The sequence below is a fragment of the Callospermophilus lateralis genome, chromosome 1 (assembly GCF_048772815.1).
Source record: "Callospermophilus lateralis isolate mCalLat2 chromosome 1, mCalLat2.hap1, whole genome shotgun sequence".
NCBI classification, from domain to species: Eukaryota; Metazoa; Chordata; class Mammalia; order Rodentia; family Sciuridae; genus Callospermophilus; species Callospermophilus lateralis.
Genome location: NC_135305.1, coordinates 206,775,194 through 206,790,780, shown reverse-complemented (window position 1 = coordinate 206,790,780; position 15,587 = coordinate 206,775,194).

Sequence of the window (15,587 nt, the reverse complement as noted above, 5' to 3'; positions counted from 1 at the left end):
ACCTCAATCTTTTTGACATTTTAGTAGTTCTCTTTTGTAAGAGTTTTTCCAGTTTAACAGAATTCTGGCCTCTGCAGTACCTTTTCCCCAATTGTGATAACCAATGCTTCCAGACACTGCAAAATTTTCCCCAGTGAGAACCACTTATATATACATGTGTCCTATTTCCTCTTTTGGATGCTGTAACAAAGCCATGATGCTTGGAGACATGGCAGACATCTTGCAAGCATGAGGAATGACACCACAGGCATGCTTAGGCTGATACAAAAGACAGAAGGTTCTTGAGGACACTACAGAGCCTGAACCAACCTTAGAATTACTTTCCTAAAGGAAATGATCGTCCTTCTGCTATATAAACCACTTTAATCATATGTTCTGTTACTTACAGCCAAGAGCGACTTAGTAAATCCACCAATAACTTTCTTCCTCTACTTAAAACTCTTTGTGTACTTTGCATTCAGGATGAAGTTCAAAATCCATAACTTAGAATCCAAGGGCCTTTACCTTCTTCTCCTGCTTCATTACCTACTCTGCCTCTCTGCACATACTTTCTCCTCTTGAGCCATAATTAGAGTCCTTTGAACCAGACCTGAGATTTCTCATCTCCTGAGTTTTGTATTTGCTGGTCCCCTTCATGCTACTTCTTTCCTCTTCTTTTTTTCCATGTTCACTTTCACCCACCTTTCAAGAGAGCCTATGCCATGCCCTCCAGGAGGATTTCCCTTTCTCTCCAAGATGGCGGAAACATAGTCCCTTAACTAGCACACTCTCCTCCAACTGAGAACCATCACATGCTTCCTTGGGCAGGCATTTGAGTTTGTGACTTTTCACAGCTCCGAGTGCCAAAACAGTATGTAATTGACTAATCTAGGGCAGCATTCTTCAACAGCACACAAGGTGACCTTTGTGGTGAGGATATGCAGTGGGTGAAATGAGCTGGCCAGAACTGAAGGCACTGGACTTGGTGGCATTAATTCATTCTGACCCAATCCAACTCAACCCGACCAGCTAATGCTACTCATCTTTCCAACCTCAGGTCCTGATGCCCCAGCCTCTTACACCATGAACCTCGCCTGCTCTGAACCAATTGGTGGCCCAGAAGTCTCACTAATGCAGGAGTGTTCCCTGCACTTGGCATTCAGCCTCACTTCTGGATGACTGCTGCTCATCCCTTGGTGTCACCTCCTCTGGGAAGCCTACCTGTCTCTAGAAGGCTGGGGTGCTCAGAGCCTGCCCCTCACATAGCACATACCACACTGCATCCTGATCACCCACTTCCACATCTGTGGGCCTGTAATCATCTAATGGGAAATGTTGCAAATGGAAGCGGAACCAGGAGAAGGCACCCCTTTACCAACCCAGCACCTAGAGGCCTAGATGTGAGAATGAATGTTCATGGCATGATCGTGCAATGGCGTGGCTGAGCAGGGTGTGCTCTTGGCCTCCATCAGCCAACATTTTTTGAGATCTGACTCTGTACTGAAGGCACTTGGTTTTCTGGATCCCATCCATTGTCACCGTCTGAGGGATGGGTCATCATCGGCAATGGCTGGAGGGAGCAGTGCTCTTGAGCACTCGAAGGGCAACTTCTAAATGCCTCACTCATATTATTTAATCATTTTATTTTAACCCCACAATTCAGTGAGGTTGGTATTGTCATTATCTGCGATTCATATAAATAAACTGAGATATCAAAATTGCATTGGCATTGAATCCTAGAGTCTGGGTTGGAACTGCAGAGAACATGGTATTGACCTTTATACGGCTTGACTTCCTTCTTTTGGACCATCTAGATATTCATTACAAATGCAGGGGACTGCCCCCTCCCCAGAGCTCCTGTTTCTATAGGTTTGGGTGGGACTGAAAAACAATGGGTCATAGCCCCTCACAGTGTAGTCCATACCAACTTCCTGCTAAGAATTGGTGGCCATGCCCCAGGAGAATCCAAGCATGTGTTCACTGGTCTCCATGTCTGCCCTGATGTGCCTGACTTCCGCATCACAAACACCCCTGGCACTTGCCTTTCTCCAAACTCACTCCCTCAGTCAGGAATCCTGTCACTCACCTCTCTCCATCCACCTACCCACATGTGGTTGTGCACAGTGGAGGGAGTGAGAAGAGGGAGTGAACGTATCTTCCTCAGACCTTCCTGGGGACAAGTTGCCAAATGCTCACATGGCCCCTCCCAGACACCCTACAGTGGGCAAAGAGGCATCCACCTCAAACATCTGCTTTGTCTTTGATGCTGCTTTGTCTTTGAGGCTCCATCCAGACGCTACGATTTTCAAAGCATACCCACCAGAGTTCAGTGGAGCTTTCCAAAGCCCCGCACAGACAACCCTGGTGTCTCAGCAGAGCTTTGCTCCACTTGAGACATGCCTGACTCAAGGGACTGAGGCCGTAGTAGAGCTGGGGCAGCCCTGGGCAATTTCCTGTGTCTCCCCAGTACTCAGGGTGAATGCTTCTAATAGGGTACGAGTAGGGTGAGAGAGCAGGCTTCAAAGCGAAGGGTCTCTACCCAGGAGGCAGAGATTTTGCTGTCCCCCAAGATTGAGTGAGGGGCCCCTGTGGAAATTTGGCAGGTGGCCAGAACAACCCAGCTGTGGAAGCTTTGCTATAGATAGATAGGCCTACACGTGGGGGATTCCCCAGAAGAATTGCACATGGAAGCTGAACCAAGAGAAGGAGCCTCTCTTACAACCACATCAAAGGGCAGTTGCTGAAGAGTGAGCAGAGCTCCTGGGGTAACAGTCCTCTGGGGGAACTGTTAGGGATGGGTGAAGGGGTAGAGATGTAGGTTGGGGATTTTCCCTTAACCAACAATACTTATTTTGACTATTGCTATGTAACCAAGTAACTCCACATGTAGAGGCTTAAAAGAAGAATTATTTGATTATATCTCATAATTTTGTGACTCAGGCAGGGCTTGTCTGGGTATTTCTTTTCTGTGCAGCAGCAGCATCAGAGGTCTCTCAGAACTTTGTTGAGTTGGTGGATGGACAGGTCCTAGGCAGCTTCCCTCCGATGTCTGGCCTTTAGCAGAAAAAGCTGAAGAGCTGGGCTCAGCTGGAACCATTAACCAACCCCATAAATGACCTCACCAACATGGCAGCCTCATTAGTTAGACTTCATAAGTGGTGGTGGTTTAGAGCATGGAAAGAGAATGTTCCAAGGGACCCAGGTAGAAATAGCAAGGCTTCTTATAACCTAGAAGAATTGGACTCTACCTCTCAATAGGAGAAGGAGTAAAGAACTTGCAGCCATATTTAATCGCACCCACCATAGAAGAGCTAGGGAGCACTTATAAGACTCATGACGGTATGGTATTTTTTTTTTTTTACTCTACACACGTATGTTGAGTTCTTGATATGTGTCAGCCACTACCTTATGCATTAGAGAAATCAATAAACAAGACAAAAACATGGCCCCCTGTCCTCATGGAGACTGTAGTCTAGAATTGTCTAAAAATATTATACAGTGCCCAGCACATGGTAAATGTTCAATAACTATTGGCTTCTGGTATTATAATCATCATTCATTGGATACAATGATATGTAGATAAAGGCTTTGAGAAATGACGGTGTGCAAAATAATACAGCCCACAAAAAGGCTGATGCATTTCGAAGAGTGATGTTTAAGCCAAGGATGAGCAGAACTGAACTGGGGGTAGGGGGAAGTGAGAGAGTTTTCAGGCAGAAGAAACCTATGTGGCCAAGGGTAGTGGGCAAGGGGTGGTGTGCACCCAATGAGAGTGAGGAGGTAGGAGAGGGAAGGTCATCCAAGGCTCAAACCAAGCGTCTTATGTTTGCCCCTCAGGCCCACCTTCCACCTTCTCTGTCCTGCCTTAGCTTCTGATGCTTCTCATATGTCTGTATAAATAGACTCATCTGGACTGCATCAATAAGCCCCCTTCCTTCCTTTGCCCCCTGGCTGGTTCCAGTGGAAGACTCCAGAAGGAGTTTGGGAATGGGTTATTTGGAGGGAAAAGAGATTAGAGTTTAATTATTTTGGCTTCCTCCCTGCAGGAAGTGGTGGAGGTGCCACACTCCTTGGACAAAGCCTGCATCCTCATCAGGTAGCCCTGTACTAAGGCTGTAAGTCTCACTAGTCCTTCAATATAGCTCTTTCTCTTCTGCCTTCAGGCTTCAGATAGGAAGAAGCTTCTCACTCTTGCTAGATCAGGTGTACTTTATCATTTCTTCCTGCATGGCCTACACCCAATAGTTCTTTCCTTGAATTGTTTTCAACCACCCTTTTGAGAAGAGGCATCTGTCTCCTACTGGAACTCTGAAAGATAGACTTATATCATCTAAGATAATAATTTGGAACTTTCTTCCAGGGGAAATTCTAAGAAAATGCTACCTTTCCATCCAGTGATGGGCTGGTAAATTTTAACAATCAACTCTCCAAATGGAAAAGCTCTCATCTATTGCATTTGCCTAATTATGAAGTGCAAATACTCAGTGGTGGATTTCAAGTTAATAGTATGAAGCTCAACGAGCTTGTAAAATTCCCTAAAACATGATCCAAACTGGTATGAGTCAGCTCCAACATATCTCTGCCCAAATCAATAGCCAACTTTAGTCTCCTCCACCAGTAAAGTGACCTTAACCCAGAGACAAGCCGTAAGTTCCCACAGACGGGTCAATGGGCCCTCTGTATGTGTCAGCCTCCTCCTTCCTGCCCACTTTCTCTGGGCCCTGTTGCCTCCGGGGGAAGGGTGATTCCAAACAAGAACTCACAATGACCTTTAAGCTTCTGCTCTCTTGGAATTTCAAAAACAGACACCAAGGGCTGGGGATATAGCTCAGTTAGTAGAGTGCTTGTCTTGTATGCACAAGGCCTGGGTTCAATCCCAGCGAAGGAGAAGGAGAAGGAGAAGAAGAAGAAGATGATGATGATGATGATAATGAAAAAGAAAGCAAAAACAGACACGAAGAGAGAATGAGATGTATAAGAGATTTGTTGGGCAAAATGCCCAAAGGATAAAGGGAGAGGGAGCCCGAGTAATCAAGAAGAAAACAGAGTTGCAGGTCCAAAATCTATGAAAAGGGTAGAGAAGAGGAAGGATCCAGTAGGTGGAGACCCAGACCACTGCATGATTGTGAAATAAAAACTTGTCCAGGCCAATGGGGAGTCCCAGAGCAAGTGTCCATTCAGAGGGGGACACAACAATGATTCCATTGGGGTACAAGTTAAGACCCACCCTGCTGATTTGGGTTCCTCTTGCTTCTGAATCAAAGGACAAATAAGAGAGTTACCATACTGGTTAAGTTAATTTATCCTGATTACCAAAAGAGAACTGGGCTGCTCCTACATAATAGGAGTAAGGCAAGATATGCCTGGAACACAGGAGATCCCCTAGAGCATCTTTTAGTACCTCTATACCCTGAGAGTAAAGTCAATGGAAAACTCCAACCCACTCAGGCAGAATTGCTAATGGAAAGTTGAGTCACCCCACAAGGAATCACGACCAGTTGAGGTGCTTTCAGAGGGCAAAGGCAATATGGAATGGGCAGCAGAAGAAGGCAGCTGTACACGCCAGCCTCGTGTGACCAGATGGACAAATGAGGACTATAATTGATGAGTATTTCTTCCTTAGTTTGTCATATGTCTGTATAAATAGATGTGCATTAAACAAATATTTCTAGTTTTCCCCCTCTTTAAATCCTGCCATCTAACATAAGATGTATTAATAATAGTTATTTTATGTCATAGTATGTAAGTTACAGGGTATTAAAGAAAAGAGTAGTATCACCCAAGGACTTTGTGACCTGTTTTGTAGAAAGATTTAGCACATTCTCACTGTATGTAGGAGACCTGTATCATGTTAACTTTGTTTTAAATATGTAGATAAAGATAGATAGATAGATAGAGAAATTCATGCTATAAATAGATATAGATATTCATCCTACTGTTTCTTTGGTGGAACCCTTTTTTACACATGCCTTAATAAAAGAAAAGAAAAAACCTTGGAGAACTTGTTCATATTCAGGCCTCAGTGAAGTGAAAGTGCAAAAGTAAGAAAGCACCCTTTCCTCTTTTTGCTAGAAAAAGTGGGAAATGGCTTGTGTGGCTGCGTATTATATAGAAGTAACAGTGAGATTCTTCACTTCATCGTTCCTGAAGCTGGAACTGAGACCTGAGTTTCTTGCTGAAATCAACTTGCAAATTCAATATGCACAGACTGAGATTTGTGGGACTGAACCCAAGGCTGTTTGATACATACCATGGCTGAGAGTTTGGGTTCCCATTTTCCCTTCCAAACAGGGCAATGCTCAAAGTTTCCCTCAGAAAAATTGTGGTGCTGTGACTGACCACTTTGGGGAGGTGCCTGCACATGTCATGCAGAATCATCAGTAAATCAGACTTAAGTCTTTCTCTCCCTCATTCAAATGGCCGTGGGGATTTCCTCATGAGGTCATAGGTGAAGGTTAGGAAAGAAAAGGCAGTGTAGTGAGAGCTGGGTCCATGGGCACTTTGGACACTTTCTCGTGTAACTTATTTGTGCCTTCAGGGCTGTTGAGGCTTGATCTCATATTTGCCATTTCCATTTGAGGATGGCGTGTTGCTGTTCACATCCATCCTGTGACTTTGTGGGTCAGACAGGTGAGGTTGGAAAGGCTGCTTCTACTGGCAAAGAAGTCTCAGCAGAATTTTAGCATTTTATGTCCTCAGTTTCCTTGGCATCTTCCCCTATGTCCCCGTTGCAACTTTCAAGATTTATTCCTTCCTAATCAATGTCCTCACTTTACAGAAGACACCCTGAAAGTTTGTGAATTCAATTTGCCTTTTAATTCAGCCCCTTGAAGGATGAGACTCAGAATTTGTTTTCCGGAAATCCATTTCGGCACCTACAGAAGTAGGATTTCTTTAAGGACAGATGTAAAAGTTTTCAGGTAGTTTATGCAGAGATTGAGCTGGTACTTTGAAGCCCTGAGCTCATCCTTTTCTTTCCCTACTTTCTCTAGCATGGTGAGGAACAACCAGCCAATCTCACCATACACCTCATTAAAATGTCCTAACAAATCAAATAGATGGTCACCCAGAACTGTATGTGTTGTAAGCACTTGATAGGAATATCCAATGACAATGTTCTGCCATCTTACATCATGCTCTCTTTGTCACTGGAAAGAGTCATTAGTGGCTTTAAGTCTGATGACTAGAGAAACAAGTCAGAATTCAGAAACATTCATTCTTAAGAGTCTATTCTAGAACAACTTCCATTGCCAAAATCTGTGTTAGGCATGCTTCCGAAACCAGAGAAAAAGAACCAGAAGGATATAAGAAAGAGAGAATTGTTATATTGTGTGCATGTATGAATATGTAACAACAAATCCTATCATTATGTGCAATTCTAATGCATCAATAAAAAACTGAGGGGGGTGCCAAAGGGAATGAAGGAGAAAGGGAAGGAAGGTGATAGGGAGATGTACTGTGAGATGCCTTCACTGTAGGGCTGACTAGGCAAGTCCTGTGGGGCAGGGGATGAAGAAGGGCAGGCTGGAGTTAACTCTGCAGCCCACAGATGGAATTTCTTCTTTAGTTCTGCATTCAAGCCCTTCAGCTGATTGGATCACTGAGCCCACTCATGTTAGCAAGGATAATCTCCTTTACATCGTCAGTTAATTGTGGATATTGATCCCATCCATAATATCTAGATTTGTGTATCTGTGGAATATAGGCTCGCCAAGTTGGCACATAAACCTGGCTATCACAAGACATAAAGTACCATGAATTGCACATTTTAAAGTGTGTCATTTGTTTCATTTTTAAAAAAATATTTACTTTTTAGTTGTAGTTGGACATAATACCTTTATTTTATTTCTTTATTTATTTTTATGTGGTGCTGAAGATTGAACCCAGGGCCCTGCACATGCTAGGCAAGCGCACTACTGCTGAACCACAACCCCAGCCCCTGATTCATTTTGACATGTGAAAATCCTTGAAGCTATTACCAAAATCAAGAAATCACATGTTTTTCATCACCCCAAAAAGTTTTATTATGCCCTTTGGCAATCTCTCCCTCCCTTCTGCCCCACCCCCAGGCAATCACTGATCTTGTCACTATAGATCAGTTCACACTTTCTAGAACTTTATATAGATGGAATAATACAGCATGCATGCTTTTTCACTTGTTACATTCAGCATAATTATTCTGAGATCCATCCATATTGCCACTTTGAACAGTCTGTTGCTTTTTTAATGCTAAGTACATTTCACTGCATGAATATTCTACAGTTGATTCATCCGTTCACCCAATGATGAATGCTCAGGCTGCTTCAGGTTTTGCACTATTACAAATAAAGCAGCTATAATCATTCAGGAATAAATTTTTACATGAACATTGTTTTTGGTTCTCTCGAGTAAATACCTAGGAGCTAGATGACTGGGTCACATAGTGTGTGTTTAGCTTTTATACTGCCAAACTGTTTTCCAGAATGGTTGTGCCATACCTCCAAATCTTATGTGTATCAACAAATAGTCCTTTGCTTGTTGTGAGGTCAGAAATTTTGTGTGTGGGGGGGTGGGCACTGAAATGAAATCTTGAAATGTTAATGTGATACATACATGAGGACTCACCCACACCAGGAAGGAAGGGAAACAGTGGAGGGGCACCATCCATCCAAGTCCAAGAAGTCAGCGATCGCTTCATGGACTCACTCTCAGCCCTACAACCAATCTGGGGAAGAAGTATGGCTCACCAAAAACCAAGCCGTCCTCCAGAAACATGAGACTTTGAAGACAGACAAGCTGGGTCAAATTCCACTTGGGTCATCATGTTCCTCCTATTTAACTGTGGGCAAGTGACTTTACCCTCTGGACACCTTTCCTGGCTCATCTGTAAAATTCGATATTAATAGCTCCTTCCTCCTAATGTCGTCATCAAGTCTGGTCACGTCAGTGCCTGGTAGCGTGGTGGTGACTCCTAAATCCATGTTTCTACATGACCCTCTTGCAGGATAAGCAATGATCATGACTGCCTTAGGCACCTTGGAGTTTTGGAATCAGGGTCTAGAGAGCCCCCGGAACATCGTGTCCACTCCTTCCTTCCCTGAACTTTATACTTCGGAGAACACCAAGGGTTATGACTTAAGAGAAACACTCTTCTCCCCATATTAAATTATAGATGCCTTATCAGCTAAAGTTTCTACCAATGATAGATTTCTTTAGGTCAGTTGTTCCTGCTCTTGGCTGATCATTGGTTTCCAGGCAGGTCCAGCAGATCCACATCTGTAGACCACTTCTTTCTTCAGGGACAGCATTTCCCAGAACAAATCAGGTGCAGCACTCACCCTTTGGTGCTGGTAAGGGAAGATGTCTTCATGACTCAGTGCAGGGGGAAAGTTCCTGTACATCATGCTAAGGAAAAAGACTTCTGTAGAAAATAGAGGGGTGGGGGGAAAAAGGCAATATCATTGGAGCAGGTTGAAAGTCTCTAGATTGTGCAAAAGTCAACTGGGCAAATTAATTCATGGTTACTTGTATTTACAAAAAGAAATTTGGGCAGGGAACACAGGAATGAATAAAAGTAGAGGGAATAGGGGAAGCAGGATTAGAAGTAAAATTTTGTTCTGTATGTATTTGGCTTTTTGAATTTTTTAACTATTAATTTAAAAATAATTTCAAACAGAGAGCAGTTATAAGAATAATACAGCATTGCAGAGGACCAAATTAGAACAAGGGCAAGGACAGGTGTAAGATTTTAAGCCTGATCCCTAGGCCAGCCTAGAAAGTGTGACCTGGGCATTGATTTGAGGGCAACTTGTCACAGAAAAAATAAACTTCACCATTTTAATGTTTTAAAAAAGGAAGAATACAAATAGCATAGTAGTATTTTTCTCGTGTTAATATTGTTAACATTTTACCAACTGGCTTTATCATATATGCTACCTTTCTTTTCCTAAGTCATTTGAAGGAAAACTGTATAGCCCTGTCATTTTATCCTTAAATGTTTCAGGATGTATTTCTTAAGGATACTAGTATTCTCTCACATAGCCATTTAAAGTTCATCCAAGGTCTTACTGAAGCCTAGTAAATTCAACATTGACATAACACTTTCCTCTAATCAATCATTGATATTCCAGTTTCCTTCAGGTGATCCAAACATGATCTTTATAATATTTTTATTCCTCTACTACAGAATCCAGTATAGGGTCATGTCTTATATTCATCGTGTCTCTTTATCTCCTTTAATATGGAATAGCTCCTCATCCTTTATTAGTTTGTTGCTATTGTTTTTGACATTGTCATTTCTGAGAAATAGAGCCTCCCCACCTCAACCTTTTTTAGAATAGTCTACATTTTAGGCTTGTCTGATTATTCATCATCTTTATATTCAGATTTTGCCTCCCTGGCTAAATATTATATGAGAAGTGTTGTGCTCTTCTTAGGGGACATCACATCTGGAAACATGCTATGTCCATATTTTTCTTCATCTGGGGCAGATAATCACCTGATCTAATCTTTCCAATGATAGTAATGTTTTTTGGCCTGATAACTAATAAGAAACTTATACAGATATTTTTAAGCCCATGCAAATATCTTGCTTCTCATCAGAATTCTTCACCCCTAAATCCACTGATGGTTCTTGTCTGAACCATTCTTCACAATATTGGTAGCAGAGTAGTTTCCCAGCTCCAATTCTCCACCCATAATTATCTGCTAGCCCCTGGCATTTCCCTGTGAACAGAACCTTCCCCTCTCATTTTTTCTTTTACTTAACATATTATCAAAATAGAGTCATGGATTCCTGATTTTTGAGTTTACACCTTTGATTTTGATGAATGATTTCACATTGACCTTGTGACTGTATTACCTATTCAATAATAGTAAGGTAATTTAATTGTAAAAAGAACTCAGGAGGACTGTTGTGCATTGACACACAGTGTCCCTTCCAGAGTCAAGTCTTTCTATAATTCTCAAAGCTAAGACTACACTTAACATTCTTCTATAGATCTAACCCTACCCCAGATTCTGGCATAACTAGAAGGATTTCAAGCTCTCCAACATAACATTGCCAATAAAATAACACTAACCTGGACAGTCCAGACTCTAATGGCCTCCACGCACACAACCATGTCAGGACCTCAGCTCTTGTCCTCATTATCCCCATCACTCAAAACCTTCTTCAGTTAAGGAGGAGTTACCTGAAGAGGTCTCCTGTGCTGTCATCAGAAAGGCTGTGGGGTTCTTACCTTCTAACCTTTCAATGGTATCTTTGGCCTGAACAACCATCAGAGGCTGCTCTCATGACTACAGAGGCCCCATGAACACACTGCCCTGCAAGGCCAAGATGCCATTTCCAAGGGCTCCCAAAGCTGCAAGACCTTTAATGTGACAATATGCCTATGGCTGGTCCCATTGTGCATTGGGCTGCAACTCAGGCAGAATCATGTATCTTGTTGAAGGTTGGTTCAATTAGACCCTGGGGACCTAGGGTCAGCAGTTCCAATGTCAATAGCAATTATTTCCTGCCAATGGCACTATCCCAAGGCTAATGCCAGCTATCTCTGAGATCTTGTCTCTTCCTTAAATTTCACTTCCCCACAAATAATTTCACTTCCCCACAAATGAGTTTAGCTCTTACCTATGGCAACTGGGCCCCTGTCCACACTGTGATGTCCCTGGGATTGAACTTCCATTTCTGCGTATTAAATCTGATGAAGGCAGAAGTTAAGTTACACTTTTGTACAGTGTTCTAGAACTTTCTGTTTAAGGCAAGAACATGAATATTTTTCATACTGAAACTGAATGTGAGGAGTTATAAACAGCTTAGTTTCATCTTTAAGGAATAAATAGTTGCTGAACACTTCCTATATGAGTCCTCTCAATATTATCCACCTTGGCAAAGAGCAATTAAAACACGTAGAAACCCTCCTGAACATATTCAATTGGCCAATAAATCTTTGGAGGAAAAGCCCATTCTCAAAATTGTATATAATTTAAATCAAAACAACACGATACTCCTATTTTTCTTTCAGAAAACTGATACTTAAATAAATAAAATAATAAATAATAAATAAATAAAAAGAGTAAAAAAAGTAATAACATCTGATTTTGACCAAGTACATGGAAATGGGAACTCTTATACATAATTGTGGAAACGAAAATAAATAACCAGGGGCTGGGGATGTGGCTCAAGCGGTAGCACGCTCGCCTGGCATGAGTGCAGCATGGGTTCTATCCTCAGCACCACTTACAAAACAAAGATGTTGTGTCTGCCGAAAACTAAAAAAATAAATATTAAAATTCTCTCTCTCTCTCTCCTCTCTCTATCTTTAAAAAAAAAAACGAAAATAAATAACAATTTTAGAGGACAATTCTGGCTATATCTAAAAAAAATGGAAAATTTATTTATCTTATGACCCATTAATCCTCTGCTTCGAGAAGTCAGTCCTACAGAAGCGTTAACACCAGGGCATTAAAGATATATGTACATAGATGCTCCCTGTAGCATAATGGCAATTTTTAAAATTGGAAACAGGATAGATGTTTATCCATGAAGAAATGGGTAAAGCATAACACTGAAACGCAGTGGAATACTTTTTTAGCTCTTAAGAATAATATAAAGGACTTAGAAATATGTCCATGCCATTTTGTTTAAGGGAAAAATGAAAGATAGATAAATCTGCATAAAAATAATCCCATTTTTGTAATAAACACTGTGCAACTGTTTGTATTTGAATATGTAAAGGTTTTTATAAGGGTAGGAATTACTTTGAAAAGATATAAACTAAAACGTTAATTATGGAAGCACTCCAATTTCAACTTCAACATGTAAAGAGCTTGGAAGTCATTATTCCAGCCCTTTCAGTAATAAAAAAGCTGAATAAACTGAAAATCAATTACTTTTCTTAGATCCATTGCAGAATTGAAGTCACAGAACAAACCACTGCTCCCCAAACTGGAGAATATTGATCAGCTTATCTAAAGCAGAAAAAAACATGACCATCAAAACTGATGTAAAGAACTGGACACAATCAAATACAATTTCATGGCCAAGAACACCCAAAAAACTAGAACTAGAAGGGAAAATCCTCAACATGATAAAAGTCATATGTGAAAAACCATCAGCTAATATTATAATCAGGGAAAAAAGATTAAAAGTTCGTTTCTCTAAGATCAGGAACAAGACATGGATGTCCATTTACACTACTTTTTTTTTTTAAGATGGAAACAAAATATGTTTTATGAATGAGGATTCACTGTTTTTGTTTTATTTTTCTCAGCTTTAAACCTTTGAATCTCTTTTCCCACCTCTTTCAGGAAAAACATATATGAATGAATGAATGATGTATGTATAAATACATAATAAGTGTTGGGAAATGAGTCCTCTTTCAGGAAAAACAAACAAATGAACAAAAAAGGAGAAAAAAATTAACCTTTCTTTTGCCTATGGCTATGGCCCATTTCTACCCTACTTTCTAAAAGGCTTCACACTTTCGTTTCTACTATACTTCTCAAAACCTAATGTTCCGCATTTCCTAATGTCCCTTTCATATTTTGGTTCACTGTGCACCATCCTGCTGAATTTCCACTGCCTAAGATCACCAGTGGTTTCCTAAGCTTTGTCTGACCTCACTTCTTAGTATGTCTTTTTTTCCCAAAAAAAATCAAATATTTTTCTCTTTACCGATGACAATTAGTGAAAGAGAAAAAGTACTATTTGAAATGGCTTAAAATGGAAAAAAATAATTATAGAGGAATTAAGCAAAATGCACTTGCACTACTCCTATTCGACATGGTACTGGAAGTTCAAACCAGATCAATTAGACAATAAAAATAAACACAAGGCATCCAAATTGGAAAGAAAAAAATAAAACTATCTGTGTTTTCATGTGTGTTCCAATTTCCACACACCTTTTCCAACACTTATTATTTTCTGTTTTTTATATAATCATTCTAATGTATGAAATGGTATCTCACTGTGATTTATTTGCATTTTCCTGGTGACTAATTATGTTGAATGTCTTTTCTTGTGCTTGCTCATCATTTATATGCCTTTGGAGAAAAGCCTATTCAAGTCCTTTGCCCACCTTTTAATTGAATTGTCTGTTTTATTGTTGTTGAGTTATAGGATTTTTATATATTCTGGGCATCAATTAATTCAGATAAATAATTCAGTTATACATACATAATTCATTCATTCATATAGTGTGTATATATATATATATATGTAAACGCACGCACACATACACACACACACTTATTGAATTTTATCCAATTCTATAAGTTGTCAATAAAATAAAAAATAGGATATCAACAGAAAAATAAATGAAATTAAAACATGGCTATTTGAACAATATCAATAAAATTGATAAACTGTTGGTCCTGCTAACAAAGAAAAAGAAAAGACACAAATTACTAACAGTCAGTAACATCACCACTGAACCCATGGACATTAAAAGAATAATAAACAAATATTTTGGACAACCCTGTGCCCATCGATTTCATAACTGAGATTAAATGAACCAATTCCTTGAAAAACACAAACTACCAAAACCACCAAAAGAACAAATATATAATTTGGGTAGGGCTGTGTCTATTTAAAAAATTGAATCAATAATTAATAAATTTCCAAAAGAGCAACAGGCACATATGGTTTCACTGGTGAATTTAAGAAATAAATGGTAACAATTCTCTATATTCTCTTCCAAAAAATAAAATCAGGAGGAATGTTTACCAATTCATTCTATGAGGTCAGCATTACCCTAATATCAAACCATATACAGACATTAAAAGAAAGAAAAAAGTACAGAACAGTATCTCTCATAAATATAGATGCAAAAATCCTCAAAACAAAGAATCAAACAAAATCCAAAAAATGTGTTAAGAGAATTACACCTATGATCAACTGAGATGTATTCTAGGTATGCAAAGCTCATTCAGAATTTGAAAATCAAGTAGGGTTATCTATCACATCAACAAAATAAAGAAGAAAAAAACAGACGATCATATCAATAGATGCAGGTAATAATTCAAAAAATTTTTCTAATCACTCATGATTTTTAAAAAGCCCTCAGAAAACTTGGAATATATGGGAACTTCCTCAACTTAAAAAAATTTTTTTTCAAACATTCCTACAACTAACATCATTCTTAATGGTGAGAAACTGGATGCTTTCCTCCTAAGAATGGGAGTGCAGCAAGTATGTCCCTTCTCACTGTTCCTATTCAATATTGAGAAGGAAATAAAAGGACTAAAGATTTAGAAAGAAGAAATGAAAATATCTTTGTTTGTTAATGACATTATTTTTCTCTAGATAAAGTCCTAAAGAATCAATAACAAAAAATAAATTAGTAACTCCTGGAACTTATCAGTAATTATAGTGAAGCTGCAGGATATAAGGTTTGTCTACAAAAGAGTCCATTACTTTTCTAAATATCAGCAATGAGCAATTGGAATTTGAAAGCAGAAACACTACTATTTATAATAGCACCAAAAAAATGAAATGGTTAGGCATTAATTTAGCAAAACGGGTACAGGATCTACATCCAGAAGACCAAAAAACTTTGTGAAAGAAGTTTAAAAAATATCTAAACAAATAGGAAGATATTCCATGTTCAGGGATAAGAAGACTCAAT